Genomic DNA, 7,418 nt, shown 5'->3' with positions numbered 1-7,418 from the left:
ATTATTATTTATCAATTTAATGCATTATTTAAATTCTGCCTCAATAGAACAATAAATTACCATAAATTTCTATTGCTGGCCTATCCCTTTGGCACGATTTTCTTTATTCTTTCAAAATATGTTTATTACATCATTACGAACTAGAAAACACGTCGCCTAGGTTAGCCCACTCCTTTATAGTTGAGATAGGCCATTTTGATTGTAGCTGGTGTGACCTCGGTTTCATAAGAACCTAATTTACTAAAACTCAACTTTTTCCGTTTATACATGTTAGTTACACCTTAATGAACAATACCTAACACCATTTCGATAAAAAATATTATTATTTATCAATTTAATGCATTATTTAAAATCTGCCTCAATAGAACAATAAATTACCATAAATTTCTATTGCTGGCCTATCCCTTTGGCACGATTTTCTTTATTCTTTCAAAATATGTTTATTACATCATTACGAACTAGAAAACACGTCGCTTATGTTAGCCCACTCCTTTATAGTTGAGATAGACCATTTTGATTGTAGCTGGTGTGACCTCGGTTCCATAAGAACCTAATTTACTAAAACTCAACTTTTTCCGTTTATACATGTTAGTTACACCTTAATGAACAATACCTAACACCATTTCGATAAAAAATATTATTATTTATCAATTTAATGCATTATTTAAAATCTGCCTCAATAGAACAATAAATTACCATAAATTTCTATTGCTGGCCTATCCCTTTGGCACGATTTTCTTTATTCTTTCAAAATATGCTTATTACATCATTACGAACTAGAAAACACGTCGCTTATGTTAGCCCACTCCTTTATAGTTGAGATAGACCATTTTGATTGTAGCTGGTGTGACCTCGGTTCCATAAGAACCTAATTTACTAAAACTCAACTTTTTCCGTTTATACATGTTAGTTACACCTTAATGAACAATCCCTAACACCATTTCGATAAAAAATATTATTATTTATCAATTTAATGCATTATTTAAAATCTGCCTCAATAGAACAATAAATTACCATAAATTTCTATTGCTGGCCTATCCCTTTGGCACGATTTTCTTTATTCTTTCAAAATATGTTTATTACATCATTACGAACTAGAAAACACGTCGCTTATGTTAGCCCACTCCTTTATAGTTGAGATAGACCATTTTGATTGTAGCTGGTGTGACCTCGGTTCCATAAGAACCTAATTTACTAAAACTCAACTTTTTCCGTTTATACATGTTAGTTACACCTTAATGAACAATACCTAACACCATTTCGATAAAAAATATTATTATTTATCAATTTAATGCATTATTTAAAATCTGCCTCAATAGAACAATAAATTACCATAAATTTCTATTGCTGGCCTATCCCTTTGGCACGATTTTCTTTATTCTTTCAAAATATGTTTATTACATCATTACGAACTAGAAAACACGTCGCTTATGTTAGCCCACTCCTTTATAGTTGAGATAGACCATTTTGATTGTAGCTGGTGTGACCTCGGTTCCATAAGAACCTAATTTACTAAAACTCAACCTTTTCCGTTTATGAACATAAACTCTATGAACATAAAATGACGTAGCCTAGGTTAGCCCACTCTTTAGTAGTGTTGCTATGTAGCCTGGAATTGACCTCATGTGACCTCGGTTGCACGACGACGCTATTACACAACTTAAATGTTTTATATGTCTTTTTACATTATTTAGCTGGTATTGAACAATAGTAGGCACCTTTTAGCTTATTGAAGAAGAAACTACCTCGATTTTAATCCAAAATTAAAAAATTACCTAAAACTACTAACTGGCTACCACAAAAACCTATTGCTGGCATCTCCTGTTAACTTTTTTTCTAATTTTTCTTTTGATATGTGTTAAACACATGGTTATGAACAAAAAATGACGTAGTATAGGTTAGCTCACTCTTTAGTAGTGTAGCCAAACAGCCTGGAATGGACCTCATGTGACCTCGGTTGCACGACGATGCTATTACTCAAATTCTTGTTTTATATGTCTATTTACATTATTTAGAGGGTAATGAACAATACTAAGCAGTTTTTAGCTAATTAAAGTGGTAACCACCCTGATTTTAACCTAAATTGAAAAATTAACTAAAATTACTAACTGATTACCATAAAAACCTATTGCTGGCATCTCCTCTTAAATTTTTTTCTTGTTTTTCTTTTGATATGTGTTAAACACATTGTTATGAACATAAAATGACGTGTTATAGGTTAGCCCACTTTTTAGTAGTGTTGCTATGCAGCCTGGAATGGACCTCATGTGACATCGGTTGCACGACGACGCTATGACACAAATTAATGTTTTATATGTCTATTTTCATTATTTAGAGGGTAATGATTAATACTTAGCAGTTTTTAGCTAATTAAAGTAGTAACAACCTTGATTTTTACCTTAATTGAAAAATTGCTTAAAATACTAACTGACTACCATAAAAACCTATTGCTGGCATCTCCTCTTAAATTTTTTTCTCGTTTTTCTTTTGATATGTGTTAAACACATTGTTATGAACAAAAAATGACGTAGTATAGGTTAGCCCACTTTTTAGTAGTGTTGCTATGCAGCCTGGAATGGACCTCATGAGACCTCGGATGCACGACGACGCTATTACACAAATTAATGTTTTATATGTATATTATTTACATTATTTAGATGGTATTGATCAATACAAGGCACTTTTAAGGTTATTAAAGTAGAAACCACCTTGATTGTAATCCAAATGAAAAAATACCTAAAATTAATAACTTGCTGGCATTTCCCCTTAATTTTTTCTTCAGTTATTTTTATATGCGTTAAACACATGGTTATGAACAAAAAAATGCCTATTCTAGGGTAGCCCACTCTTTAATAGTGTAGCTATGTATCCTGGAAGAACCTCATGTGACCTTGTTAGTAAAATTACCTAAAATTACTAACTGACTACTATAAAAACCTATTGGGTACCGGTACCTAAAATCTAGTTAAACCAAACCAACCAAAGTATGTAACTTAACAACTAGTTTCAAACCACACCAAAGTATCTTAATATCTATAGTTCAAACTAAACCAAATTAACTTAACAACTAGTTTCAAACCACACCAAAGTAACTTAAAATCTACTTCAAACCAAACCAAATTAACTTAACAACTAGTCTCAAACCACACCAAAGTAACTTAAAATCTATGTAAAACCAAACCAAATTAACTTAACAACTAGTCTCAAACCACACCAAAGTAACTTAAAATCTATGTAAAACCAAACCAAAGTAACTTAAGAACTAGTCTCAAACCACACCAAAGTTACTTAATATCTAGTTCAAACCAAACCAAAGTAACTTAAAAACTAGTTTCAAACCACACCAAAGTAACTTAAAATCTATGTAAAACCAAACCAAAGTAACTGAAAATCAATGTAAAACCTAACCAAATTAACTTAAAATCTAGTTCAAACCAAAGTAACTTAACAACTAGTTTCAAACCACACCAAAGTGACTTAAAATCTATGTAAAACCAAACCAAGTTAACTTAAAATCTAGTTCAAACCAAAGTAACTTAACAACTAGTTTCAAGCCACACCAAAGTAACTTAACATTTATTACAAACCACACCATGTAACTTAACGATTGATTTCAAGCTTTCTGCGTCAGAATATATCTATTCTTCAGCATTTTTGTTTTATGATGCGGCCTCCTCCTCCCCTTTTAGCCGCCCATTCCTCACTCATATAAATGGCTGTGGTCCTAAATACTTAAAACCACATGTGGTAGTGTTTTAATTGCAATAAATGGTAAAAGTAGCAGCACCATGTCCCAATCTTTTAATAGTACTATGCGGCCTCCTCCTCCCCTTTCAGCCGTCCTGTCCTCGCTCTGCAACTATCTTGGTGCTAGAGATTGTATGCTACTTTAATGTCCTTTTATCTTAGTGGAGTAATATTTCCTGCACAAAAGACAAAAGAAATCATCCTGCTTCAATCGACTGACAATGGTGTCTGGTGGTGTGCAAGGATTGGAGGTATGTGTATGAAACCATCTTTTGCATGAAGTACATTCAACACAATAATCGTCTGCATGTTGTGGATTATGAGGCAGGTCCTTCTTACAAACATAACATGTATTTACTATGTAGGTTGAATTGGCCAGAATGCGTTTGAGCAAAACTTGTCTGTATTCATCTGCGTCAAAGTATTGAGCCAAATCAAAATTATCGTTTGACAGAAGCACCTCAATGAAGTGTAAAATAAACACACCACAATTGTAGCCATCTACCTGTGTATGATGTTTCAGTTGAACCAAAGTCCAACCATCCTGTTCATCTGTTTGGAAACCCTTAATTGACGAATAGAAACTTTTGAAATTGTTAAATATTAGGTTTTGTCTCATTGGCTCTACCTTGTTGGTAGCAGGGTCTAAGTAGGCAAATGTTTTCCTTTTGACATCTGCATAACCCAATGTCCAATGAATGTTGCTGATGTTTATAGGGAAAAATATTTTTTCTGCATCTCCTAGATTACTACTTAGCATCCAGTTTTCTGGCCTAATTGCCTCTCCATTGCCCAATGCTGAGGTCGCTACGTTGTCATGAACTATAGCAGCCTTGGACTCATTTGAATGTAGGCCAAGTATGACATGACCTGCAATGTCAATAACTGTTGAGTCCAGCCAAGAAGACCCTCGTAGCAATTTGTAGTCGTCAATGTAAACAAACCACCTGTTGTGTGATGTTGATTCTGAGAAACACACTAGGTAATTACCTAGGGTTTTTAGATCAGTGTAGTAGTCGGGGTCATTTATCAATCCATTTGACATTATCAGAGCTCTTATTTTTTTTATGCTTTCACGATCCATTGAAAAGGATTGTTGAGCATGGTCTTGGATATACTTTGATTCAAAGTAGGTCACACGAGCCTTTTTGGTAGTCTTTTTCCAAGACTCTTCAATGACATCTACATCACCATCTGATAACAGAAGCATGCCTGGAACATTTTTTGAGGTTACTGCAGGTCCTTCCGTCTTTTTCCTTGTACTAAGACATAGTTTCCTCTTTTCAACACGATTGAGTTTGTTACGGGCACAACAACCCTCCTTCGGTATGTCCATTAGTATTTCTTTGCACCTAGCAGTTACAGCATTGTGCACTTTCAGAACGAATCTGTTAGCTCTTAGATTTTTCTTTCCCTCCAGTATGACATTTTTAGTTTGGCCAAAGTAATTCTCGCACGGAGCATTGCTCACTCTCTCCAACACTTTATCATTGTCGTCACCTTTTAGCAAAAGTCCAGACCAAAGTGGCAAATATGCCACATATCTTTTTGCTATGACCTTAGCGATGGCAGGACAGAAAAATTCGTTTTGTTTTTCCTCCTCTGTGTAAGCAGTACTTTCAGAGGACGAGGAGAATGGAGTACTCATGTACTTTTCCTCTTTACATCCATCGTCATCGGACTTTAAAATTCCATGTTCCGCAAACAATTGTACATTCAGAGAACATATGTCTTTAAAGAACGGGCTTCTCCTGTACAATGAACTATTCTTTTCAATCGACACTTCATCAACGATTTCTTCATGGTGTCCCTCATCAGAGTCGTACAATTCTTCAGGAATGTTTGTGCACTGTATTCTTAAACTGGAAATTGCATTTGCTACACAAATGTTGTAAATTGGAGACAACAGCAGCGTAAACAGGTCTGTTAGTACTGTTTTTATTTTCCTGTACGAGGTGCAATTGATTACAAAACAAATCACTTGCAAAACTAACTGTTTCAGAGCTTTTCTGCTTTTACTGTTTATGCCATGTGTTGCAGAGTGTATGTTATTAACACACATCTTCACAAAATGACAACAACAAATGTGTACATTTACAATGTTATTTGTCGTAGCTTGGTTTGATGACACAACGCTATAGCAATAAGTTAGATATGACAAAATATCCATTTTGTTCCATTGTACACACACTGCCTCAATCATTGCCCAACTGAAGTCAGTCACAATACGTCTACATAAGGGCCATTTTTTGTTCGCAACGAGGAAATCTTTCAACATAATGAGCCACGACCCAATATGAAGTGAATTATGCTTACAAGAAATGTATTCAGACAACGGTATTATGCTGTCATCAATTTGGAATACAAGGGCGTAATAAAATACTCGTTTACCCTCACATTGATCAACAGGACGTACGACAGTACCAGTGGCATCCAAATGTAAAACAAAATCTTTCTTTTTACTTTTTGCTTTCTCCTTAGCAATGATGGCGACATCAAGCACTTCGTGACTGTAAATAATAACCTGAAAGGGGTGACTTACATGTTGCAAATACCTCTCTCTAGCATTTTTCTGTTGGTCACGCATCAAGAACAAATCAGTTAGACAATCTTTATGTAGATCATCTGCGGCCAATGCTCACACTTAGCCTTTCTCATCACACTATATGATTTAGCATCCTGTATATTATTCAACTTTACTGCTTCTTTGTCACATTTATTAACTTTGTCGAACCTTACAAGGGATGCACCTGTCTTTAGGAGTTCCTCTTTCATTATATCCCTGGCTATTCCGCTTAATTCTCTGGTTTTTTTGCAAGGATGCAAACATTGTGAGGAATTTGTGTATACGTCGACTCTAACTGATACGCTTGAGTGTTCCTTAGAGCAATCCAATCGGAAAGTTGTTACTCTATTGTGACCGCAGTAACAATAAATTGAAAGAAAACGGCCACTCCTTCGTTTTGAATAGTTTACATTCTTCATTTGTAATACACAACCTTTACTGACATGGAAAAAGCAGTCAGAAATGATTTTCGGATAGACTTTAGTCAACAATTTTCCTTTCTCGTCACACATTTTTGACCAAGTTGATTCTGGAATGTCGAAACTTACCAAATGCTGATTACATACAAACTGTCGTTTACTGTCTTTGTTTGTTACAGTTTCAATGCAATTTGTTTCAAAATCCACAATGACACCTTTTTTTTTAATGTAGACTGCTTACACTGAAAGTTTGGAGACACTTCTAGTATGTCTGGATTCGACTGCTCACTATCCGAATCAATACAAACAACCGTATCAGTGCTATTGTGACCAAGAGGTACTTCTTGGATATCTGGAGTCAACTGCTCACTACCTGAATCAAAACAACCCATGTTTTCTGGAACAAGGCTGTTATGATAAATCACCTTTAGATCTGTACTCTTTATATTTACAAGAGTGCTATGCTGTTCAGGATTAAAAAGGTTTGTCTCTTTGTTACACACATCATTCGTTACACTGTTTACATCTGGTGTATTTACCTGAGAACATGTTTCTTCAGGATTTATCTTAGGTGCATATTTAATGACTGTGTTTCTAGTCTCGTTCAAACGATGGACTCTTAATTTTTCCATTTCTTTCTTTATATTTGCTAAATACCTGGTGAAAAAAGCTTGTACTCTTTTGAA

Source organism: Macrosteles quadrilineatus, unplaced genomic scaffold, assembly GCF_028750875.1.
Source record: "Macrosteles quadrilineatus isolate MER2022 unplaced genomic scaffold, UCM_ALF_1.0 Scaffold_3__2_contigs__length_128488019, whole genome shotgun sequence".
NCBI classification, from domain to species: domain Eukaryota; kingdom Metazoa; phylum Arthropoda; class Insecta; order Hemiptera; family Cicadellidae; genus Macrosteles; species Macrosteles quadrilineatus.
This window is presented reverse-complemented; position numbering follows the sequence as displayed.